Source organism: Amborella trichopoda, chromosome 7 (assembly GCF_054954075.1).
Source record: "Amborella trichopoda isolate Santa Cruz 75 chromosome 7, AtrichopodaSantaCruz75HAP2 v2.0, whole genome shotgun sequence".
Taxonomy (NCBI): domain Eukaryota; kingdom Viridiplantae; phylum Streptophyta; class Magnoliopsida; order Amborellales; family Amborellaceae; genus Amborella; species Amborella trichopoda.
In genome coordinates this window covers 37,455,212-37,482,881 of record NC_142342.1, presented here as the reverse complement: position 1 = coordinate 37,482,881, position 27,670 = coordinate 37,455,212, and the positions used below count along the sequence as shown (strand labels likewise).

Sequence of the window (27,670 nt, the reverse complement as noted above, 5' to 3'; positions counted from 1 at the left end):
ATTCCCAACCCGGGGAGATAAGTTAGGTCGGTGCCTGATTTTCTTTTGGTTTAGGAAATAGGTCTTTAGTATAAGTAGAGATTATCTTTAATTATATTTTCGAAAGAGAAGTTAGCACGAGATTTAAGGAGATCTAGATAAAAATTGAGGGTTTTAGATAGGATAAAGCCAATCTTGAATGAGCGAAAAAAAAAGGGGAGTTAAAAGTTAGGAGATTAGAGAGAATATGAGGAAAGAGAAAAAAATAGGGAGATAAACAGTGAGAAAATAGGGTGGGAGAGAAAAAACATGGAAGAGAGAGAGAACTTTTGGCGTTCTTTTATTTCTTTAATTATTTGTTTTGTTCAAAGTTTATTTAAAGGGAGATATCTTTTCATTTTGAGGTGAATTCCCTTGTAGAAATTGAGAGATGGTATATTCTATCAGTTTATTATTAATATTATTATTATTGTTATTGTTCCAGTTTTATTTTCTCGCTGGAGTACTTATACCTGCTTCTGCATCATATCACCATGGACATCTGTGAACAAAAAGGGTAAAGCGAATGCAAAATATAAGAAAATAGAGGGGGAAAGAAAAAAAAAAGAACAAAAATATCGTGGACGGGTAGAAGGGTATGCAAGCATCATTCCATTACAGAAGATTTAACAATGTTGAAATCTAATGGGTCGAAATTAATTTAGTTTCGGGGGTTTGTATAAGGTTGCAAACTTAAACAATCCAATTAAGGCGCACCTCCAAAGTTTATGATAACATGTATTTTTGGTGGCAAAAATTCTTTGGATTATTTAAAATCTATTTTTATCTTTAAATATTAAATTTTAAACTTAAAAAATAGTTAAAATCAAGTACATCTATAAACATATGAAAATCTTGAAAATGAACGGTCTAGATAATGTGTTGCAAGATAACACTATTTTTGGTACTCAAAATCTGTTATGTTTTTTTTCCTTCATATCATACATTTCGATGTCGAGATGATCAATTCGAGGGTTTTTTTTCTTCATAGCCATATATTTCAATGGCCTATCTCCGAGCTATTTAAAATGGGAAAAGGAAGTCTCATTTCCCCTACCTACCATTCATCTCACATCCGTGGCAACCATCTGTTTAGTGGAAACAATGGCTCATGCGTATCGTTCCCATACTTTGCAACTGAGACTTGACACCTCAACTGCTCCTGATATCCACACTCCTCCACCATCATTTGGATAAAAGGCCTCTATTTTAACGTTGGGGAATAATGAAAGTTAATTGGATGCACACTCCTTCAAGAGTTAGTCCAACGGGAGGGAATAATGAAAGTTAATAGAATGCAAGGTATAAAAGTGCCCTATCAAGTAGGTAACTTAAAGCTCAATTGACCCTCTTGTAATGAGTGTTGTATTAAAAATAAAGAAATTAAAAAAAATAGTCCCAATTTGATGTACAAAATTTAAGAAAAACATTGTTTGAATGAGGCTTTGTGTTAACAATTTTTGATGCGATCCAACGATCCAATCTAGATCGGCATTCTTTAAAGGAAAAGTGTTTGTTGACTCAGCCGACCCAACGGTAAATATGCGATCCTGTTGGGTTTGGCCATCTATGTACACGATCTTTGGTAGGATCCCGGTATTTGAGATTCTCGGTTCTGCAAGTTACGGTTCGTGGTGACCTTACAATTGGTATCAGAGGACAAGGAGTGTACGGGGCTAAGACTTATATTAAGAACAATATGAATAATGAAGTTTGATGGATACATGGTTTGGGGTGGAGAAATACGGATGCCAAGTGTTTTAAAAAATTCCACAATGGAAGCAAGTGATAAGAAATTAAGAAATCTATTCAATGAAAGTCGGCAAGATGAATTTGGTGATTTTTACGATCAAGGTGGAGATTGTTAGATTTGTTGATAGTCAAAATCACTATACCTATATTTTATTCAAAAAATTGGGAGTAATATGAGAAAAGAAAATGGGGGCTTCGTTGGGGAACAAAATAAAGCCCAACTGATCTCTATAAAAGGGGACCCAAGGAAGACATAATACTCATCCTTTTGAGGGTCACCTCCTAGGGGTTATGGGAAGGAATCTTCAATATAGAGATAGGTCTCCAAGAGAGAGAGAAAAAAAAAAGAGAAAGTCTCTCGATTGCACTCAAGTTGCTCTTTTCTGTGGCAGTATAGTGGTAGGAAAAGAAGATGTTGATCATTTGTGTTACTCGGTTGGGAGAGCGAGTTTAGAAGAGAAGATCAATAAGGTTCCTTCCGATATTTAGAAATAGATATATCTTTTGTAACAAAAAATTGTAATCGTCATTGTAATATTGGATTTCTACTTGCCAAACTGTGAATATGGCCTTATGGGGTTAACATTCACCCTCTTTGTCTCTCTAAGGGGGAGAGAGAGAGTGAGCGACACTGGCAAGGGGATAGAGTGTGGGAAAACAGGTAGAGAGAGACAGATTTAGGAGAAAGTTACTTGAAAAGGGAAATGATGATGTTTAGAAAGGATATGTCTTTTTTATAATTGTTTGGGGCAAAAAAATTGGTTTGAATGGGATAAACTTAGCTTAGGGGGTTAAAAGATATAATACTTTGAATTTTTATAACCCAAGATATGTTTTGAAAACTTCTGTCAACTGAGATATAAAACTTAAAAATGGGAGGTATGAAGATATTTTCCCATTTTTAAATAGAACAATCGGTTAATAAAATATGAAAAGCCAATAAATAATTGCTATGTTGGATAATTTGTTTAAACATATATAAAGCCTACCTATAACTAGCTAAATATAAAAATGACTTTAGAAAATTGCTGCCAACTATGAAGAAGCAAAATTTCTAATAACATATCAAAATTATTAGATAATATGGAAATTATTACTTTATTATAGTCTTATAAAAAGTATATTTAGTGAGTTAGCATCACCTGTTGTGAGGAGGCACAACAAAGATGGATGTCTCATAAATGAGGAGACACATGTTTTGATGAGTCCGTTGACTCACCAAATTGTTTGGTCATACGGAATATGGCCCTGTTTTATTTTTTTTTATTTAAAGAATAGTAAGTGGGCATTTGGACCTATACTTTTGGGTGAAAATTGCAGAGGATAAAAACCGAGGTTTTTGAAACATGAAGGAAAGAAAAACATTACAAAGAGAGAAAAGATTGTGACGAAAAGATTTACGTGGTTTGGCAAGTTTCCTATATATACAGGATAACAATATTCTCTTTCGCTAATCAAAAAAATATTATGCAATCATGGAGAATACAAGGGATTACATGCTCTCTCAAGCCCTGAAACATAGTCTTTCTCTCTCTAGAACACAACCCAAAGGCTAAAGAAAACTAACCATTTCACTAAACTTTTCCTTGCATTGTTTTCTCTCTCTACAAAACATAACTTTTTTAAAGAGGAAACTCATATGCAATCATGTGACCCGTCTTCTCTCTCCCTATGTTGTAGGAGTTAGGAAAGGTTTCCCTCTTCCCATGGGTACCCTCTTTCCCATATCCACATGGTTTCAAATCCTACGAAATAGGATTACCATATATATGAGAAATCTAATTAGTTATAAAAAGAAATGAAGTTTCCTAAAAATAGGAAACATGTATTGATGTCATTAACATATTCTAGCTTGAAGATATGTTTCCATTTTTACTTAGCATATTCTAAAAATTATTGCTCGCCAATTACTATTCCCCAAGTAACCACAAACTCCAAGGAAGTCCTGCACCAAGTGAACTTCCTCTTTCTAATGGGATTAGTTAATATATCCGTTGAATTTTCATCACTAGGACTTTTTTGCAATAAAATTCTTTCATGTTGTACTACATCATGGATAATGTGATATCGAATCAATATATTTAGTAACTTTATAGAAGATAGAATTCCTTGCTAGAAACAAGGCACTCTGGTTATCGTAATGAAGCGATAAACTTTTTGCACAACTCAAAACTCCCCAAGTAACATGTTTAACCAAATTGCTTCTTTGAATGCATAAGTAAATAACATCTATTCAGCCACTGTAGAAAACAAAGTCACCACAGATTGCAACTATGACAATCAACTAACTGCACAACCTCCCAAAGAAAAACCATATTTGGTATATCCAAGATCCCTATAAAATCTGCATCAACACAATCAGTGACTTTCAAATCCTTTCTATTGCAATAACTACCAGCATTGCAAATTCCGTTCAAATACCGATGGATCCGCTACACAATAGTCCAGTGATAACGACCAGAATTTACCTTATATCTGCTCACAATTCCCATTGCTTATGTTATGTCAAATATGATGCTAGTGATAGCAAACATGAGCCTCCCTACTGCTGATGTATTTCGTACTCAAGACATCTATGTCGTCTCTGCTTCGGTGCTAGGACAATATTTCAAAGCCAAATTCATATGCATAGGAATGAGGTACTTACTTGTTTGGCATTTTGCATAATGAAACCTTGCTGAGCCCTCTCCACATAACTCTTCTGGTTAACCATATTTTCCGGTTTTTCCTGCCTTTATTACACGCATCTGAGGAATTCGATTAATGACTCTCAAACCATTTATCTCAAATTCTCTAGTCAACTGAGATTTAAGTATTGCAATAATCTAGTTGTTTGGTTCTGCTATAATCATGTCATCGACATATAATAACAAGGTAGTAACGTTTCCATCACTACATCCACGAAAATATGTACAAAGGTCGGTTTCACATCTATAAAAATTCAAGCTCAATACGAAAGTGTCAAACCATTTGTACCAACAACTCGACGTCTGTTTCGACCCATACAATGATTTCTTCAGCCTACAAACAAATTCTCTTTACCTTTCCTTAACAAAGCCTTCAGGTTGGGTCACATAAATTTATTCTTTTAAGTCATCATTAAAAAAAGACCTTTTCACATCTAACTGTTTCAACTCTAAATCAAGAATAGTAATCATCACTAAAACAACTCTAATAGTGGACATGTACACGACAAAAGAAAAAAACTCATAATAAACAATACCTGATATTTGAGCATAGTCTTTCACAACCAATCAGAAGTACTATTTTTCTTGAAGACCCACCTGCTACAAACTGCCTTTCGCTCATGTCATAATTCGACGAGGTCCGTGTCCTATTTATCTATACGCCTTTCATCTCTTCTTCCATGAGTGCTGTCTATTGACAAGCTTCATCGACCTCACATGCTTCACGATAAGAACACGACTCCCCCTCCTCTGTTAGGTAAGCATAAGTCAAGACATAGTCGTTGAGCCCTATATGAGTCTTCTTAAGTCTATCGGATCTTCTCAATTCTTCAATACCTAAATATTTTTCAAGAACTTGGATAATTTCGAGTTCTTGGTCTTGGCCGTTATCTCGCTAGTTCTCATGGGTGCATTCCATCTCAATAGTTTTTGCATCTGGCTTATCTTTTTTTTTTTCTGCATGGTATTTTCATTAGAGATAACATCTCAACTAACTATAATCTTGTAGTTAGTAGGATCCCACTAGCTATAACACTTTATACCATCAAAAGAGCTAATAAAAACACACTTTTGGATTTTGCATCCAACTTACTTCTTTTCTTCTTTAGAATAAATGAATATGCAGGACACCAAAAACATGAAGGAAACAATAATCAACAGGTTTATGAAGGAAAGAATAATCAACAAGTTTACCTGTCCAAACCACTTCTAGTTCTTGTAGCTAATAACAGAGCTGAGAGACATAATAATTAGGAAACAAGTTGTACAAACTGCTTCTGCTCAAAACACTACTCTTAACCCGACAACACTTAATATACACCTGGCACGCGCTATAATGGTACGATTAATCTTATCAACAATACCAGTTGGTTGAGGTGTTTCATGATCTGTCAACCTCCAAGCAATACCATGCTCCCTATAAAATTCACTAGGACAAAGTTCCCCCTCATTATCGGTTCTTAGACACTTGATGTTCTTACCTTTATGATTTTCTCCCAATGACCTAAATTCTTGGGAATAATCAACGGCGTCTGATGTCTTGTTCAGCATAGAAACCCTTGTTTTTCTTTAAAAATCATCAATAAAAGTGACAAAATATGAAACACCCTCTCCACAATGTTTTCCTTAAATTTTTCTAGAGAGAGAGACAGAGGATTGAAAAAAATAGCTATTTTTTTTGGGGTAGTTATTGCGTTAAAGAAAACAAAGTAAGGGGAGGAAATGCGGAGGGGATGGAATCATATATACTTTAAAAAATTAACGCCGCACGATAGGAAAAATGGGAGAGGGGTTGTTTCGAAATTGAATTTTTGTGGGGTCTATATGAAATTGTCCTTTTTCTTTCTGGTTAAACACCATTTTTTCCTTCGAAATCTTGCTTCTTTTATAAAACGACAGGCATTCTTCCAACGATTCTAATGAATAGTTTTATCGAGTAGAAATTCGGGGCTTGTTGGGATCAAATCATTATCACTAATAATTTACTATTTCAATAAAGTAAATCTTAATAATAGATTATCTATTCTTTGACAATGTCTCGTATAAAATTATATGAAAAACTTATATGGAATTTTACAGATAAGTTTATCTTTTTTGAAAGCAATCTTTATTTGATTCAAAATAATGTTTCTGAATATAATGTGTTTTTAGCCATAAATAACACAAAACAAACAAAGAATAAAAAATAAAAATAAATTATTAAATATTATATGTTACAATGTATGTACAAAACAACTAATAAAATAATATTGAGTTGGGTATGTTTCTTTCAGATCAAATAGTCTGACAGTATTACTTATCATTCAAGGGCCCCTATAACTATGTTTTACTAATATTTGTGACATTCAGACAAACTTGTTGCTAGAGACTTTCTATACCCAACTCAAGAGAGATAGCAATTGAAGGTTCTTTTCTTTTTTTCTTTGTTTTCATCATTTGGTTGTGGCACATAATCATTATAAATTTGAAACCCGGCTATCCAGATATGAAATCGTCGATTTGGACTGGGAATCGGTCGAGACCATATCCATTTGGACAAGGTATTGATATTGGTCTGGTTTCCCCCCTAAAACCCCCATACATATTTGTTTTTTTTTTTTTGTTTTGAAGCTTATCTAACACAGTGGAGGCCTCTTCTTGTAGGGAGGTAGCTAGCAAGTATGCTCTTGAGATCAGGGTATTGATACTAAAGCTCTTGGCTCTATTATCTGAAGGACTTGGACTTGATTCTGGTTATTTGAATGAGCAATTTGGCAAGCATAATCAAATACAGTTGATAAATTACTATCCTCCATGTCCAGATCCCAACCTAACACTTGGGCTGCCAGGGCATTTCGATCCTAATGGCATTACAGTTCTTTTGCAAGATGAAGTAGGAGGATTGCGAGTGCTCAAAGATGGAAAATAGATCATCGTGAAACCGGAGAAAAATGTTTTGTGGTTAATATAGCCGATCAATTGCAGGTACGATACAGAGCTCTTCTCATTATTCTTATGATGCAGCCTAGTTTACCTTTATAATAACTGGGCTCTGCTTATGATACTTTCAATGCAGCCCATATTATGGCGCTATTTTTAATCATCAGTTTCCAAGTTTTTACATATGTCAATACAAGGCTCACATTATTTATACTAACTAAATGTCTTTAATTTTTTTTATAAATGAATTAATCACATTGTGCTATTTTTATACAAGGAGTTACAGAGTATTCACATATGTCAATACTAGGGTCACATTGTCTATGACTTTTTTTTTTGGGTGTTTATGGGAGGTAATTTAATGAGAAATGAATTTCTTACTTATTGTAGAGCTGGAGTTCAAGACATCATGTTACGGTGCCCTGCCACCCTCACTAGCTGAATAAGAAATTGTTTATTAAGCCTCGATTTGTTTCATGGATCCAATTTAAAAAGCTTCTTTATTTCCACAAAGTAGAAAAATGGCCCCTAATAAGTCCTTGTTTTTAGGAGTATAGATACAATTTTTGGGAGTCCATTGTAGGAAAATAAATATGTCATCTCACAGTCAGATGTCAATCCTAGACGGATGGGGTATGCTGTTCTTCTTGCTCAGGGTTTTGATTTTCTTTGAGAGGTACAACGACACACTCCAGCTATTTCCATTGGACATATGAGGGTCGTGGTGATGTGATTTTATGTATAGTTTTTACTTGGCAATTGAATATTCCAAAAAGATATTATGCAAACCCACAAAAGCATATTGCATATTCATTTCCTTGGTTCAAATCGCAAATGCTATTCTACTCCCTCAGAAGTATATTGTCCATTCACTTCCTCAGATAAAACCCCACCTAGGCCCCCCAAATTTTTGAGATATAACCTCTTTAATACATATATTAACGTCAACCAAAAATATTTTTTAATTGCACCCTCTAAATACTAGAAAAGGCTTATATATCAAGATTGAGTGGAAACCGTCCAATTTACAGAGGGTGAAATCTAAGTATCATGAAAAGGATTATTTCTCAAGATTGAGTAGAAACCGTCCAATTTCTAGAGGGTGACATCTAAATATTAGAAAACTCAAATTCCAATTTGTTTTTTCATTTGTAAATAATCATCTTGTTATATTTAAGTAGTTCCCAAAAATTCAGCTAATCAAAATCCTCGAGTAGGTCATCTGACCTACGCACTAGAACTGAGTATATGGAATGCATTCAAATTTTGGACTCTATGAGAACTTCTTTTATTTTTTATTTGTTTTAATACTGATCCAATGATTTTAATTTCTTAAGTTGATTCTAAAGATTCTTGTTGAGAAAACCCACCAAATATGCGTCCTAGCTGAGGGAGTAGATGTACATTACTAAACTATCCCCCCCCCCTTCCCCCCGTCACAGGAGTATGCTCTTTGGGGACTCGAATATCTTAACTAGTTCTTTGTAGTTTTTTATCGCTCTTACAGTCTTTCACTTTCTGCTCTATGATGTCATGTGCTTTATCAGACAAAAAAATAGAGAGCTTTATGTGTTGGTGTGAACGGTTTAGGTTATCAGCAAAAAGCGTGGAACACCGTACAATTACGAATTCCACCTCCTCTCGAATTTCATTACAAACATTTTATGGTCCCTCGTTGGATGCATCAATTGGGCCAGACAATGAATTAGTGAGCATAGAAAGCCCTGTAATTTACAGGAGTTACACATTTGGGGAGTTCATTGACAGGTTTTTTAGCCAGGAACTCAAAGGGGAAGCAATCCTTGACCAGTTCAAGTGCTATGCAGAGTGAATATTTAAAGGGCTTAGCATCCTAAACCACAATGAGTTTGATGCAATTGGTGACATGGTTGTCAATATTCTACAGCTTATCTGGCTCCATATGGTGAATGGAATTAGTGAAAATAAGGGTTTAAAGTCCTGTACTGGAAACAACTATTTTGAATGGTTGTGTGCCTTTGCCTAATTATATAAAGTTGGAAGGTTGTTGGAAGGTAGAATAGAGATTGCAGCAACAATTTGAGAGTATCATTTAATACAAATTGTTTATGTATTTGCTAAATAGCATTGCCAAAAGAGGATCGGAAAAACAATCTCTTGAAAATATTACTTAAATTTATTATAATCATAAGAAAATTACTTATGTAGGCTCGAATTTTATTGTTCTGTGCCTCAGCTCTATATCCCTTCGTAAAAAAACCCTTATTTTTAAAATTGATTGTGAAGTTCCTCGAATTTCGGTTTCATTTGATTCATATGCAATTGTTGGGCACACAGAGTCAAGTCGGCTTGCATGAATGCGGATGTGCGCAGGAGAACCTAGATTTAGGGGACAATAAATATACCATAAACGATGTGCGTGTATTTATGAGTGGGAAAATCAAGCAATAAAATAAATAAAATTAAAATGACTTACTAACACCGAGATTTTACGTGGTTCACATTTTAGGCTACTTCCACTGGATAATAAGATCAGATCCACTATTAAAAATAATGTTTAGAATGTTCTTCCAAGAACTAAGTTTTTTTGTACTCCCTGATTTCTTCTAATGACTCTATCTATCTAGGTTTTCCCTCTCTGAGGTCCTGTTCTCTCTCATAGGCTTCTGTTCTTTCCCAAAGGCATTCTATCACCAAGTTTCGAGAAGGTCTCAAAAAAATTTGAGTTCTATAAGCTCAAGGTCGATCTACTCCCAACCCGGGGAGATAACTTAGGTAGGTGCATGATTTCCTTTTGGTTTAGGAAATAGGTCTTTAGTATAAGTAGAGATTATTTTTAAGCATCGTTTCGAATGAGAAATTAACACGAGATTTAAGGAGATCTAGATAAAAATTGAGGGTTTTAGATAGGATAAAGCAAATCTTGAAAGAGAGATAAATAAAGGGGAGTTAAAAGTTAGGAGATTAGGGAGTTAAAAGTTAGGAGATTATTTAAAATCTATTTTTATCTTTAAATATAAAATTTTAAACTTAAAAAATGGTTAAAATAAAGTTGATCTATAAACATATGAAAGTCATGAAAATGAACGGTCTAGATAATGTGTTGCAAGATGCACTATTTTTGGTACTCAAATCTTTTTTTTTTTTCTTCATATCATGCATCTCGATGTCGAGATGATCAATTTGAGAGTTGTTTTTCTTCATCGGAATACGTTTCAATGGCCTATCTCCGAGCTATTTAAAATGGAAAAAGGAAGTCTCATTTCCTGTACCAACCATTCATCTCACATCTTTGGCAACTATCTGTTTAGTGGAAGAAATGGCTCATGCCTATCGTTTCCATACTTTGCAACTGAGACTTGACACCACAACTGCTCCAGATATGCACACTCCTCCACCATCATTTGGATAAAAGGGCTCTATTTTAACGTTAGGGAATAATGAAAGTTAATTGGATGCACACTCCTAATATGCACACTCCTCCAAGAGTTAGTCCAACGTGACGGAATAATGAAAGTTAGAAGCATGCAAGGTATAAAAGTGCCCTATCAACTAGTGACTTAAAGCTTAATTGACCGTCTCATAACGAGTGTTGTGTTAAAAATTAAGAAATTAAAAAAAAAATTTGTCCCAATTTGATGTACACAATTTAAGAAATACAATGGGTGAATGAGGCTTTGTGTCACTACCATTTTTTATGCGATCCAACGATCCAATCCGGATCGGCATTCTTTAAAGGAAACGTATTTGGTGACTCAGCTAACTCACTGCTAATTATGCGATCCTGTTGGGTTTGGCCATCTATGTAAACGATCTTGGGTAGGATCCCGGTATTTGAGATTCTCGGTTCCGCAAGGTAGGGTTCCTCGTAACCTTACATTTGGTATCAGAGGACAAGGTGACTTACATTAAGAAAAATATGAATAATGAGTTTGATGGAGACATGGTTTCAGGTGGAGAAGTATGGATGCCAAGTGTATTAGAAAATTCCACAATGGAAGCAAGTGATAAGAAATTAAGAAATCTATTCAACGAAAGTCGGCAAGATGAATTTGGCGATTTTTACGATCAAGGTGGATATTGTTAGATTTGTTGACAGTCAAAGTCACTTTACCTATATGTTATTCAAAAAATTGAGAGTAATATGAGAAATGAAAACGGGGGCTTCTTTGGGGAACAAAATAAAGCCCAAGTGTTCTCTATAAAAGAGGACTAAAGGAAGACATAATACTCATCCTTTTGAGGTTCACCTCCTAGGGGTTATGGGAAGGAATCTTCACAATAGAGATAGGTCTCCAAGAGAGAGAGAGAAAAAAAAAAAAGGGAGAGTCTCTCATTTGCTCTCAATTTGCTCTTTTCGGTAGCAGTATAGCGATAGGAGAAGAAGATGTTGATCATTTCTGTTACTCTGGCGGGAGAGCATGTTTAGAAGGGAAGATCAATAAGGTTCTTACCGATGTTTAAAAATAGGTATATATTTTGTAACAAAAAATTGTAATCGTCATTGTAATATTGGATTTCTACTTGCCAAAACTGTGAATATAGCCTTATGGGGCTAACTACGTAAATCTTGTGTTGTGGTGGTATGGTTTTTATTATTGTTTTATTTCTTACACTCGATTCGTAGTGGTATTTTTCTACTTCACATTTAGCCTTCTATGTGCATGATCTTGGGAAACCAGGTTCCGCATACTACAGGGTCCTAATAACCCTACAATCACTCTTAAAATATCCATCGCAAACATTTAGGATTTGATAATCTCAACTATTGTGGTTTACGTATATAGAATATTTTATTTTTGAAAATTAAAAATTACGTTTTTTAATACTTTTTTCCACCCTCCATTTGGTATAGTAAAATTATATTTTTCGACATCCAATATAAACATGGATGCCTACTGCAAAAGGAGACACACCTATTTTGGTGAGCCAGTGGCTTCCCCCATCTATCACTCTCTCACCTTATAATAAAATGAGCAATGGGACAATATGTAAAAAATATTCTAATGAATATGTAACATCCATTATTATGATTCTCATGCTCTTTTATATATCATTTCAAATTTAGTAGAAATAATTTTTAAAGGGGAAATATTTTTGTTCCCTCTATTTTTTGGTTCCATATCTTAATAGACCGAATGATTCAAAATATATCTCCTAACCCCTTGATTAACTTTACCCACTTTTAACTATTTTTTTAACACTAACAAATATAAAAAAGATATGCTCATTCTAAACCCCTCATCGCTTTATGTGATACTTCTCCCCAAATTTCTCTCTCTAACATTCACCCTCTTTGTCTCTCTAACGGGGAAAGAGAGCGTGAGCAACACGGGGAAGGGGAGAGAGAGTGGAAAAACAGGTAGTGAGAGGCAGATTTAGGAGAAAATTATGTGAAAAGGGAAATAATGATGTTTAAAAGGATAATTCTTTCTTATATTTTTTTGGGGCAAAAAAATAGGGTTGAAAGGAATAAACTTAGCTTAAGGGGTTAAAAGATATAAAACTTAGAATTTTTATATCACAAGATATGTTTTGAAAACTTCGGTCGACTGAGATGTAAAACTTAAAAATAGGAGGTATGAAGATATTTTCCGAATTTTAAATCAAACAACTAGCAAAAAAATATATGAAAAACCAATACATAATTGCTATTATGGATAATTTGTTTAAACATATATAAAGCCTACCTATAACTAAATAAATATAAAAATAACTTTAGAGAATTACTGCCAACTATGAAGAAGAAAAATTGCTAATAACATATCAAAATTATAAGATAATATGGAAACTATTACTTTATTATAGTCTTATAAAAAGTATATTTAGTGAGTCAGCATCACCTGTTGTGAGGAGGTACAGCAAGGATGGATGTCTCATAAATGAGGAGGCACATGTTTTGATGAGTCCGTTGACTCACCAAAACTTTGTCCTTATCACATGAGTAGAACAAGGAGGCTATGGTCAAACCTCCTTGTATCAATGTATCTCGCCTTATTTTGAAATAACATCACTATAGATATCTAAGGGCAGAAAAGGTAGAAGGGAATGCACACTATAGGAAAATGGAGGGAGAAAATTTTAATTTAGATTTCACAATGTTGTTTCTATTGGCTAAAAATTAAGTTTATGTGTTATTTTTTAATTGATTTAAAATATTTAACTGAATTTTGGGGTTTAGGTTTTTTTTAAAACATAACTTAATAAAAATGATTAAAAGTATTTTTAAATAAAAACAAATATACATTTAAATGGACGATGATGATTGAATAGCAGAAAATAGACAAAGGTATTCGACTCCTGAGTTGGCTCACAAAAGTGGACGTTGTACAGCGAAGAGTGGGCAGATTTTGTCTCTCATCAGCGGCCATGGCAGAGGTTGCTAAAGGATTAGAGAAACTCATAAGCAATGGTGCCAACTCCAAATATTTGACAGAAAAGTACATCCTTCCTCTTGAAGAACGACCCAAGTTCTCTTCCGACGAATCCCTTTCTGAATCCATTCCTGTAATCGATCTCAGTCGTGTTTCTGATTGTTTAGGTCAACAAAATATTATCCTGCAGATCTCTAAAGCCTCTGAAGACTATGGATTTTTTCAGGTGATCTCTCTCTCTCTCTCTCTCTCTCTCTCTCTCTCTCTCTCTCTCTCTCTCTCTCTCTCTCTCTCTCTCTCTCTCTCTCTCTCGCATTTCTTTCATAAGAAAAAGGTATGGATTGCCTGGAACCAGCAGCTGATTGTGGCTGGTTTTGGCTATTTTGGGTTGTCAAGTGAGGAACTCAAAAGAAAAAAGGGAAATAATCTGAAATATACTTTACTTTTCGTCTAACAAAAAAAAAAAAAAAAACTCTCAGCTTTCATGAACTTCATCCATCCCTTTTTTTCTTTAAATATTGAAAACCATAAAATTGACGGTCCAAAAATGCCTTATAAGATGTCCTATTCTAAAACTTGAAATCCATGTTTTTTCCTGATGTCTATGCATCTTGATGTCGGGATGATCAATTTGATTATATTTGGACATCAAACCAACCTCTTCTAGTGAAATTTTTGAGCTGTGCGCTAATTCGATTGTTTAGAGCCTTGGCTCTATATAAACTTTTCTTTTTTTAAAATACCCCTACCTATTTTGCGCTATTTTTGTATTTTGTTTTGAATTAAATTTAAACATATTTATCGTATTTTTTGAGTTTATCTAAAAACGTTTAAGCCTTTATAGCTTTGCCTAGATCTGCTTGGTTAGGACCGGTTACCCAGACTCATGACCTCGAAGGCCAGAAAATTACTGGTATTTATGTTTAAATTTGTTAGGGAGTGTGTACTATGAGACCATTTATCTTTGTTACAAAGATATCACAATTGCTAATAGTAATTAGATGTTGATTAAGACAGATAAATTTGGTTGTGACCTCCTTGTATTAAAAGTAAATAGCCTTTTTTATATATTTTTCTAATTTTCGACACTAAATGGTGATTACAAATTCAATTATTTTACATCCTACATATGTGAGTGATTAAGAGTTGTTTTTCTTAAGAATAACTTTTTAATATTTTCTTTGATTTATTAATAAGATCAACAAATCTATGTCATGTATGCCTATATTCCTTCATATTGTGGTTGCAGTGTTATGAAGTCTAAAGTTTCAATAATAGAGAGATCGAGCATATCTATAAATACTTAAAACTCTTAAAATTAGATAATCTAGATAATATGTACTAGATATACTATTTTTAGAAGTTAAATTTTTTATATTGGTACATGTGGAGGTTGAACTGATCGACTGGGAGCTAGAACAATCTTTCACAATAGGTCCCTAACGTGCACCTTATAAAAATATTTTCCATGTTACTTTCATAAAAATAAAATCAAATACCTAAATGAGATGTTATGTAATTGGGAAAATTATAGTTACCCACCAAATTAGAATTTCTAGGGATATCAATAAAAAAAAATCAAATACCTAAGTGAGATGTTAGATAAATGTACCAAATTAGAATTTCTAGGGATATCCCCTGTAACCCACCCCGCCACCCCAAAAAAAAAAAAACTTTTGATATCACACTATTAATCCCAACTTTGTCTTTTTTATGTCCATCTAAAGCAAAAATTGTAACTTCTTTTGGAGTATAATATCCTCAGTTTAACCCTTGTTTCCCCCTTTCTCTTTCTAGGCCTATTCTGGGCCAGCAATTTCAACATAAGCTAGTCCGACACATGTTGTGTCGAAATTGTATCAGGTGGATGCCTCGAAAGTAAAATTTGGAGGTGCCTATAACATTTGAAAAATTAGGACCCTACTTTCTAATCATGTAAACCCTTAATACTTTTTGAATCATTCCCTAACCCCTAAACTTTTTATTTTTGCAACTACCCCGCTATATCATAAAGCAGGGTCATTTAGGAAAAAGATACCCCCTATTTTAATTCATGTTTGATGCCCAATATGTGCCAGTTAGGCTTTAGCATCCAATATGTGCCAGTTAGGCACAAAAATATGTCGGACTGAATTTTTATCTTCAAAATGGTCATTTTCGGCACAAAAATGTGTTGGCTTGGCTTTTGACAATGTGCTCGTCCTATACAAAATGTGTCCTTTTGGCACATTTTGTTTCAAACCAGGTTAGAGGGAGTTGGAGTGGGAAACGTGGATTAAAACGAAGATATTTTGGTCCAAAAAAGTCACCCTTTGTGCTGGGAGTAGTGCAAAAAAAATTCAAATCATTAGTGTGGTATAAAAAAAAAAAAATACTAAGGCATATCTAGAAAGTTTGATTTGGGGGTATCTATGGTTTTCCCTATATTTTTCCCTAGACAATTTGCACTTGGAATACTTTTTTTCTACAAGAAAATTGTTTAATAGTAGTGTGGCCCTATGAAAATAAGTTAACCTCGTCCCAAAAATAAGAATAGACATCCACATGATTTGTGCAATTTTATGAATTTCAAATTTAAATGTCGGTGATGGAAATTGAATTTAGACTTTATTTTACTTTCATAAAACTTAAGACTTATCGAAACTTCATCCTTTCAAAATTCCCATTCAGCTCGGATCAAAATTTGACAACTAAGATGTCAATCAATCCTATGCACTCGCCCCAGAGAGATAAGCCCTAATAGTGGTCAAGATTCGATGGTTAAAATGTGGCCCAACAATTTGGTCTCGCCCTAGAGAGTGGAAAAAAAAATTTGTCGATGGTCCTAGAGAGATAGAAAAGTCCAAATTAGTGTATGGTCCTAAAGAGGTGAAGACCGCCTGATGGTCCTAGTAGTTTTGAAAGCTATAGGTTGCATAGTGTGCTTGTATTTGGCATAATAGAACTATGATCCGTATGATGGTGTAAACTCCATCACGATATAACTAACATGGATTGTATACAATGAAATCATTTACAGTTCGATGTGAAATTTGATAGCTTGGATGTGTTACAAAATTCGAAAAAATTCCTTTTGAAGTTGGAGCTTGGTCAATGGAATAATTGCAGCCACCCAATTTCACATCCAATGGTCAAGATTAATGTGACCACCTTGTTTCAATAATAAATGGTCTCGTTCTATACTTTCCCTAACTATAATCTGTATGATGATGGAAAATTCATGATTATAAGTGTCATCACCGTCCAATCAGCTCTTAGGCGTTGATGAAACTAAGTAGACCCAGCATGGCTAGGTGGCTTGGTACAATGTCATCCACCCCCTCGGCATCCCCCTACCACATTGGTTGGACCATGATTATGTTTAAGGTTTGTATACTGTGAGATCATTTAATTTTTATATGAGGAGGTCACGATTATTGGATGTGAAATTCAAGAGATGAAATTGTATCGTAACACTCCAAAAATATTATTTTAGACTTTGTGCCCAAATAATGACATACCCTCAACTACCTGATCTCTAATCTCAAATCTTTGTATCAAAAGTAAATAGTATCATTGTATACATTTCATTATATTTATGGCTAGAAATTGTTTGGTCATACAGAATATTGTTTTATTTTTATTTATTTAAAGAATAGTAAGTAAGAGGGCATTTGGGCCTACACTTTTGGGTGAAAATTATAGAGGATAAAATCCGAGGTTTAAGGAAAGAAAAGCATTACAAAGAGAGAAAAGATAGGGACGAAAAGATTTACGTGGTTTGGCAAGTTTCCTATAATACAGGATAACAAAGTTCTCTTTCGCTATTCAGAAAAATATTATGCAGGCATGGAGAATACGAGGGATTACATGCTCTCTCAAGCCCTGAAACATAGTCTTTCTCTCTCTAGAACACAACCCAAAGGCTACAGAAAACTGCCCATTTTACTAAACTTTTCCTTGCATTGTTTTCTCTCTCTACAAAACATAACCCTTTTAAAGAGAAACTCATATGCAATCATGTGACCCGTCTTCTCTCTCCCTATGTTATAGGAGTTAGGAAAGCTTTCGATCTTCCAATGCGTACCCTCTTTCCCGTATCCACAAGGTTTCAAATCCTACGAAATAGGATTACTATATATATAAGATATCTAAGTAGTTATAAAAAAAAATGAAGTCTTCTAAAAATAGGAAACATGTATTGATGTTATTAACATTCTCTTGCTTGAGGACATGTTTCTATTTTGACTTAGCCTATTCTAAAAATTGTTGCCCACCAATTACTAATCATCAAGTAACCACAAACTCCAAGGAAGTTCTGCACCAAGTGAACTTCCTCTTTCTAATGGGCTTAGTTAATATATCCGTTGAATTTTCATCACTATGACTTTTTTGCAAGATATTGATATCGAGCATCAATATATTTAGTAACTTTATAGAAGATAGAATTCCTTGCTAGAAACAAGGCACTCTGGTTATCGTAATGAAGCGATAAACTTTTTGCACAACTCAAAATTCGCCAAGTAACATGTTTTGCCAAATTGCATCTTTGGATGCATAAGTAAATAAAATCTATTCAGCCACTGTAGAAAACAAAGTCACCACAGATTGCAACTATGACAATCAACTAACTGCAGAACCTCCCAAGAAAAACCATATCTAGTATATCCAAGTTCCCTGCAAAATCTACATCAACACAGTGACTTTCGAATCCTTTCTATTGCAACAACTACAAGCATTGCAAATTCCCTTCAAATACTGATGGATCCACTTAACAATAGTCCAGTGATAAGGACCAGAATTTACCTTATATCTGCTCACAGCTCCCACTGCTTGTGTTATGTCAAATATGATGCTAGTGATAACAAACATGAGCCTCCCTACTACTGATGTATTTGGTACTCGAGACATCTGTGTCGTCTCTGCTTCGGTCCTAAGACAATGTTTCAAAGGCAAATTCATATGCATAGGAATGAGGTACTCACTTGTTTGGCATTTTGCATATTGAAACCCTACAGAACCCTTTCCACATAACTCTTCTGGTTAACCATATTTTCCTGTTTTTCTTGCCTTTATTACACGCATCCTAGGAATTCGAGTAATGACTCTCAAATCATTTGTCTCAAATTCTCTAATCAACTGAGCTTTAAGTGTTGCAATGATCTCTTTGTTTGGTTATGTAATAATCATGTCATCGACCTATAATAACAAGGTAGTAACGTTTCCATCGCTACATCCACGAAAATATGTACAATGGTTGGCTTCACATCTATAAAAGTTCAAACTCAATATGAAAGTGTCAAATCTTTTGTACCGACAACTCGACGTTGGTTTCGACCCATACAATGATTTCTTGAGCCTACAAATAAATTCTCTTTACCTTCCTTAACAAAGCCTTCAGGTTGGGTCATATAAATTTATTCTTTGAAGTCATCATTAAAAAATGCACTTTTCACATCTAATTGTTTCAACTCTAAATCAAGAATAGTAATCATCACTAAAACAACTCTAATAGTGGACATGTGCACAACAAGATAAAAAGTCACATAAAAAACAATACCTGATATTTGAGCATAGTCTTTCAAAACCAATGGAGCCCTATACATTTCAATAGTATCATCAGAAGTTTTATTTTTCTTGAAGACCCACCTGCTACCAACTGCCTTTCACTCATATCATAATTCGACGAGGTCCGTGTCCTATTTATCTATACGCCTTTCATCTCTTCTTCCATGAGTGTTGTCTATTGACAAGCTTCATTGACCTCACATGCTTCACGATAAGAACATGACTCCCCCTCCTCTGTTAGGTAAGCATAAGTCAAGACATAGTCGTTGAGCCCTATATGAGTCTTCTTAAGTATATCGAATCTTCTCAATTCTTCAATACCTAAATATTTTTCAAGAACTTGGATAATTTCGAGTTCTTGGTCTTGGCCGTTATCTCGCTAGTTCTCATGGGTGCATTCCATCTCAATAGTTTTTGCATCTGGCTTATCTTTTTTTTTTCTACATGGAATTTTCATTAATGATAACATCTCGACTAACTATAATCTTGTAGTTAGTAGGATCCCACCAGCTATAACCCTTTGTACCATCAAAAGAGCTAATAAAAACACACTTTTCGATTTTGCATCCAACTTACTTCTTTTCTCCTTTAGAATAAATGAATATGCAGCACACCTAAAAACATGAAAGAAAGAATAATCAACACATTTATGAAGGAAAGAATAATCAACAGGTTTACTTGTCCAAACCACTTCTAGTTTTTGTAGCTAATAACAGAGCTGAGAGACCTAATAATTAGCAAACAAGCTGTACAAATTGCTTCTGCTCAGAACACTACTCTAACTCGACAATACATAATATACACCTGGCATGCTCTATAATGGTACGATTAATCTTATCAACAATACCAGTTTGTTGAGGTGTTTCACAATCTGTCAACCTCCTAGCAATACCATGCTCACTATAAAAAATTATTAAATTCACTAGGATAAAGTTCCCCCTCATTATCGGTTCTTAAACACTTGATGTTCTTACCTTTATGATTTTCTCCCTACGCCTTAAATTTTTTGGAATAATCGACGGTTTTTGATGTCTTTTTAAGCATAGAAACCCATGTTTTTCTTTGAAAATCATCAATAAAAGTGACAAAATATGCATCACCCTGTCCACAATGTTTTCCTTAAATTTTTCTAGAGAGAGAGAGAAGATTGGAAAAAATAGCTTATTTTGTTTGGGGTAGTTATTGCGTTAAAGAAAACAAAGTAAGGGGAGGAAATGAGGTGGGGATGGAATCATATTTTGCACAACTCAGAATTCACCAAGTAACATGTTTAGCCAAATTGCTTCTCTGGATGCACAAGTAAGTAACAAATTTTCAACAGTTGTAGAAGATAAAGTCACCCCCGATTGCAACCTTGATAACCAACTAACTGCACCACCTCCCAACGAAAAACCATATCTGGTAGTAGATGTTTTTCTTCCAAGTTCCCTGTAAAATCTGCATCTACATAATTCCCTTCAAATACCAAAGGATCCACTTCACAGCGGTCCAATGATAATGACATGGATTTACCTTATATTTACTCACAACTCCCACAGCTTGTGTTATGTCGAATATTATGCTAACTATAACAAACATGAGGCTACCTACTGCTGATGTATATAGTACTCAAGACATCTGTGTCGTCTCTGCTTCTGTGCTAGGACGTTGTTTCAAAGGGAAATTCATATGCATAGCAATGAGGTACTAACTTGTTTGGCAATTTGCATATTGAAACCCTACAGAACCCTATCCACATGGCTCCTCTGGTTAACCATATTTTCCTATTTTTCCTGTCTTTATTACACGCATCGTAAGAATTCGATTAATGAGTCCCAAATCATTTATCTCAAATTCTCTAATCAACTGAGCTTTAAGTGTTGTAATATTATCTTTGTTTTGTTCTATAATAATCATATCATCGACATATAATAACAAGATAGTAACATTTCCAACACTATATCCATGAAAATATGTACAATAGTCAACTTCACATATATAAAAATTCAAGCTCAATATGAAAGTGTCAAATCATTTGTACCAACATCTCGACCTATGTTTCGACCCATATAATGATTTCTTGAGCCAACAAACAAATTCTCTTTACCTTCCTTAACAAAGCCTTCAGGTTGTGTCATATAAATTTATTCTTTTAAGTCATCATTAAAAAAACCACTTTTCACATCTACTTGATTCAACGCTAAATCAAGAATTGTAATCATCACTACAACAACTCTAATAGTGGACATGTGCACAACAAGATAAAAATCATGAAAAATAATACCTAATATCTGATCATAGTCTTTCAAAACCAATCGAGCTCTATACATTTCAATAGTATCATCAGAAGATTTATTTTTCTTGAAGACCCACCTGCTGCCAACTGCCTTTCGCTCATCTAGTAATTCGACGAGGTCCGTGTCTTATTTATTTATAGGCCTTCCATCTCTTCTTCCATGGATGCTTTCTATTGACCAGCTTCATCGACCTCACATGCTTCACGATAAGAACATGACTCACCCACCTCTATTAGGTAAGCATATGACAAGACATAGTCGTTGAGCCCCATATGAGCCTTCTTAAGTCTATCGGATCTTCTCAATTCAACACTACCTAAATATTTTTCAAGCACTTGGATAATTTCAGGTTCTTGGTCTTGGCCGTTATCTCGTTAGTTCTCATGGGTGCATTCCATCTCAATAGTTTTTGCATCTGGCTTTTCTTTTTTTTTCTGCATGGAATTTTCATTAAAGATAACATCCCGGCTAACTATAATCTTGTGGTTAGTAGGCTCCCACAATCAATAACCCTTTGTACCATCAAAATAGCTAATAAAAACACATTTTTTGGATTTTGCATCCAACTTAGTTCTTTTCTCCTTTAAAATAAATGAATATGCAGTACACCTAAAAACACAAAGGAAAGACTAATCAACAGATTTACCTGTCCGAACCTCTTGTTGTTCTTGTAGCTAATAACGAAGCTTAGAGACCTAATAATTAGGAAACAAACTATATAAACTTCTTCTGCTCAGAACACTACTCTAACCCGACAACACTTAATATACACCTCGCATGCTCTATAAGGGTACAATTAATCTTATCAACAATACCAGTTTGTTGAGGTGTTTTACGATCTTTCAACCTCCTAGCAATATCATGCTCACTACTAAAATTATTAAATTCACTAGGATAAAGTTCCCCTTCATTATCGGTTCTTAAACACTTGATGTTCTTACCTTTTTTATTTCTCCCAATGCGTTCAAGTTTTGGAAATAATTGATGGCATCTGATGTCTTTCTTAGCATAGAAACCCATGTTTTTCGTTAAAAAACATCAATAAAAGTGACAAAATATACATCACCCTCTCCACAATGTTTGCCTTAAATCTTTCTAAAGAAAGAGAGAGAGAATTGGAAAAATTAGCTTCTTTTGTTTGGGATAGTTATTGCGTTGAAAAAAACAAAGTAAGGGGAGGAAATAAGGAGGGGATGGAATCATATATACATTCAAAAATTAACGCCGCACGATAGGAAAAATGGTAGAGCGGTTCTTACGAAATTGAATTTTTGTGGGGGTCTATATGAAATTGTGCTTTTTCTTTCCGGTTAAGCACTATTTTGTCCTTCCAAGTCTTGCTTCTATTATAAAATGACAGGCATGCTTCTATCAATTCTAATGATGAGTTTTATAGAGTAGAATTTTAGGCTTGTTGGGATCAAATCATTATCACTAATAATTTACTATTTCAATAAAGTAAATCTTGATAAAAATTATCTATTCTTTGAAAATGTCTCTTATAAAATTATATGAAAGACTTATATGGAATTTTGCATATAAGTTTATCTTTTTTAATAGCTATCTTTATTTTATTAAAATTAATTTTTCCAAATATCATGTGTTTTAGCCCTAAATAACACAAAACAACAAAGTTTATAAAATAAAAATAAATTATTAAATATTATATATTACAATGTATGTACAAAACAACTAATAAAATAATATTGACCAGGGTATATGTTAGTTTCAGATCAAATAGTCTGACAGTATTAATTATCATTCAAAAGGCCCCTATAACTAGGTTTTACTAATAGTTGTGACATTCGGACAAACTCGTTGCTAGAGACTTTCTATTACCAACTCAAGAGAGATAGCAATTGAAGGTTCTTTTATTTTTTTCCATTTCTTTCATCATTTGAATGTGGCACATAATCAATATTTATTTGAAACCCGGCAATCCAGATATGAAATCGTCAATTTGGACTGGGAATCGGCCAAGACCAAATCCATTTCGACAAAGTATCGATATTGGCCTGGTTTCCCCCCTAAAACCCCCCTTTACATTTGCTTTTTTGTTTGTTTTCAAGCTTATCTAACACAGTGGAGATCTCTTCTTGTAGGAAGGTTGCTAGCAAGTATGCTCTTGAGATCAGGGCATTGATACTAAAGCTCTTGGCTCTATTATCTGAAGGTCTTGGACTTGATTCTGGTTATTTGAATGAGAAATTTGGCAAGCATAATCAAATACAGTTGATAAATTACTATCCTCCATGTCCAAATCCCAACCAAACACTTGGGCTTCAAGGCCATTCCGATCTGAATGGCATTACAGTTCTTTTGCATGATGAAGAAGGAGAATTGCAAGTGCTCAAAGATGGAAAATGGATCATCGTGAAACCGGAGAAAAATTCTTTTGTGGTTAATATAGCGAGGTACGATACAGAGCTCTTCTCATTATTCTTATGATGCAGCCTAGTTTACCTTGATAATAATTGGGCTCTTCTTATGATACTTTCAATGCAGCCCATACTACAAATCATATGGCGCTATTTTTAAACATGGAGTCTCCAAGTTTTCACACATGTCTATACTAGGCTCACATTATTTATACTAACTAAATGTCTTTAATTTTTTTTCTAAATGAATTAATCACATTGTGCTATTTTTATACAAGGAGTTACAAAGTATTCACATATGTCAATACTAGGCTCACATTGTTTATAATAACTATGACCTTTTGTTTTTGGGTGTTTTTGGGGGTAATTTAATGAGAAATGAATATCTTACTTATGATAGAACTGGAATTCAGGATGTCTTGTTATGGTGCCCTGCCACCCTGACTAGCTGAATAAGAAATTGTTAAATTAAGGCACGATGTGTTTCATGGATCCAATTTGAAAAGCATCTTTATTTCCGCAAAATAGAAACATGGCCCTTAATGAGTCCAAGATTTTAGAAGTTCATACACAATTTCTGGAAGTCCATTGTTGGAAAATAAATATGTCAACTCGACAGTCATATGTCAATCCTGGACGGTTGGGATATGATGTTCTTCCAGCTCAGGGTTTTGATTTTCTTTGAGCAGTACAACAACACACTCCAACTATTTCCATTGGACATATGAGCGTCGTGGTGATGTGATTTTATATATAGTTTTTACTTGGCAATTGAATATTCCAGAAAGATTATATGCACACCCACAAAAGCATATTGCAGATTCATTCCCTTGGTTCAAATCCCAAATGATATTCTACTCCCTCAGAAGTATACTGTCCATTTACTTCCACAGATAAAACCCCGCCTAGGCCCCCCAAAATTTGGAGATATAACCTCTTTGATACATATATTAACCTCAACAAAGAATAATTTTAATTGCACCATCTAAACACTTGAAAAGGATTATATCTCAAGATTGAGTAGAAATCGTCCCATTTATAGAGCGTGGGATCTAAGTATCCTGAAAAGGATTATATCTCAAGATTGAGTAGAAACCGTCCAATTTTTCGGGGGTGAGATCCCAAAAATTCAGCTTGTAAAAATCCTCGAGTAGGTCATCTGACCGATGCACTAGAACTGAACTATGCTCCCTTGGGAGCATAATATATGGAATGCATTCAAATTTTGGACTTTATGAGAACTTCGTTCATTTTTTTTTTTTTTAAATATTGATCCAATGATTCTAATTTCTTCAGTTGACTCTAAAGCTTCTTGTTGAGAAAACCCACCAAATATGAGTCCTAGCTGAGGGAGTAGATGTACAGTATTAAACTATGCGTCCCAATAGGATAATGCTCTTTGGGGACTCAAATATCTTCAGTAGTGTCTTTTAGTTTTCTATCTCTCTTACAGCCTTTCACTTTCTGTTCTATGTTATCATGTGTTTATCATACCATAAAATAGAGAGCTTTATGTGTTGGTATGAATGGTTTAGGTTATAACCAATGGGTGGTTCAAAAGCGTAGAACAACGTTGCAATTATGAATTCCACATCCTCTCGAATTTCATTACCAAAATTTTATGGTCCCTCTTTAGTTGCATTAATTGGGCCTGCCAATGAATTAGTGAGCAACGAAAGCCCTGCAATTTACAGGAGTTACACGTTTTGGGAGTTCTTTGACAGGTTTTTTAGCCAGGAACTCAAGGGGAAAACAGTCCTTGACCACTTCAAGTATTGTGTAGAGTGAATATTTCTAGAGATTTATAAGGCATAGCATCCTGAACCACAATGAATTTGATGCAATTGGTGACATGGTTGTCAATATTCTATAGGTTACCTGACTCCATATGGTAAATGCATTTAGTGAAAATAAGGGTTTCAAGTCCTGTATTGGACACAACTGTTTTCAATGGCAGTGTGCCTTTGCCTAATTATATAATGTTGGAAGGCTGTTGAAAGGTAGAATAGAGATTGGAGCAACAATTTGAGAGTCTCATTTAATACAAATTGTTTATATATTTGCTAAATAACAGAGGTAAAGAGGATCAGAAAAACAATCTCTTGAAAAGATTACTTAAATTTATTACAATCATAAGAAAATTACTTATGTAGGCTCTAATTTTATTTTTCAGTGCCTCAGCTCTATATCCCTTAGTAAAAACCCCTTATTTTTAAAATTGATTGTGAAAGCTCCTCAAATTTTGGTTTCATTTGATTCATATGTAACTGTTGGGCTCACAGAGTCAAGTCCTTTCAGATGAATGCAGATGTGCGTAGCGGAACCCAGATTTATGAGACACAAATAATACATAAAACGATGTGCATGCATTTATGAGTGGGAAAATCACGCAATAAAACAAATAAAATAAAAATAATTTACTAACACCGAGATTTAACATGGTTCAACTTTTAGGCTACATCCATTGGAGAATAAGGTCAGATCTAATATTAAAAATAATGATTACAATGTTCTTCCAAAAAGTAAGTCTTTTTGAACTCTTTGATTTCTTCTAATGACTTTATCTACATAGGTTTTCCCTCTTTGAGGTTCTTCTCGCTCTCAAAGGCTTATTTACTTTCCCAGAGGCATTCTATCACCAACTTTTGAGAAGGTCTCTAAAATATTTGAGTTCTATAAGCTCAAGGTCGAGCTACTCCCAACCCGGGAAGATAAGTTCGGTTGGTACATGATTTGCTATTGGTTTAAGAAATAGGTCTTTAGTATAAGTAGAGATTATCTTTAATTATCTTTTCTAGATAAAAATTTAGGGTTTTAGATAGGATAAAGCCAATCTTAAAAGAGAGATAAATAAGTGGGAGTTAAAAGTTGTTACGAGATAAGAGAGAAACAAGAGGAAATAGAGAAGATAGGGAGATAAAGAGTGAGAAAATAGGGTGGGAGAAGAAAAACATGGAAGAGAGAGAGAGATAACTTTTGTCCCTTTAATTTTTTAATTATTTGTTTTGTCCAAAATTTATTTAAAGGGAGATGTCTCTTCATTTTGGGGTGAATTCTCTTGCACACCTTGAGAAATGGTATATTCTACCAACTTCTTATTATTATTATTATTATTATTATTATTATTATTATTATTATTATTATTATTATTATTATTACTATTATTATTATTATTATTATTATTATTATTATTATTATTATTATTATTATTATTATTATTATTATTATTATTATTATTATTATTATTATTATTATTATTATTATTATTATTATTATTATTATTATTGTTATTGTTCCAATTTTATTTTCGCCTTGGAGTACTTATACCCGCTTCTGCATCATATCACTATGGATATCTATGAACAAAAAGGGTAAAAGGAATGCAAAATATAAGAAAATAGAGGGAGAAAGGAAAAAAAAGAACAAAAATATCGTGGACGGGCAGAAGGGTACGCAAGCACCATTCCAATAGTGGAGATTTCACAATGTTGTATTCTAATGGCAAAAACTAAATTTTATTTTGGGGGTTTGTATAAGGTTGCAGCCATAAACAATCCAATTAAGGCGCACCTCCAAATTTTATGATAACATGTATATTTGGTGTAAAAAATTCTTAGGATTATTTAAAATCTATTCTTATCTTTCGATATAAAATTTTAAACTTAAAAAATGGTTAAAATCAACTAGATCCATAAACATATGAAAATCTTGAAGATGAACGGTCTAGATAATGCGTTGCA

At 34.0% G+C, this 27,670-nt stretch overlaps 2 pseudogenes; both read left to right on the top strand.

Annotated features, from left to right (window-relative positions):
- Positions 1-4,302: 4,302 nt before the first annotated feature.
- Positions 4,303-9,207, top strand: LOC148781392 (protein DMR6-LIKE OXYGENASE 1 pseudogene; annotated as a pseudogene).
- Positions 9,208-13,724: 4,517 nt separating this feature from the next.
- LOC105421148 (protein DMR6-LIKE OXYGENASE 1 pseudogene) lies at positions 13,725-26,074 on the top strand (annotated as a pseudogene).
- The last annotated feature ends 1,596 nt before the right edge of the window (positions 26,075-27,670 follow it).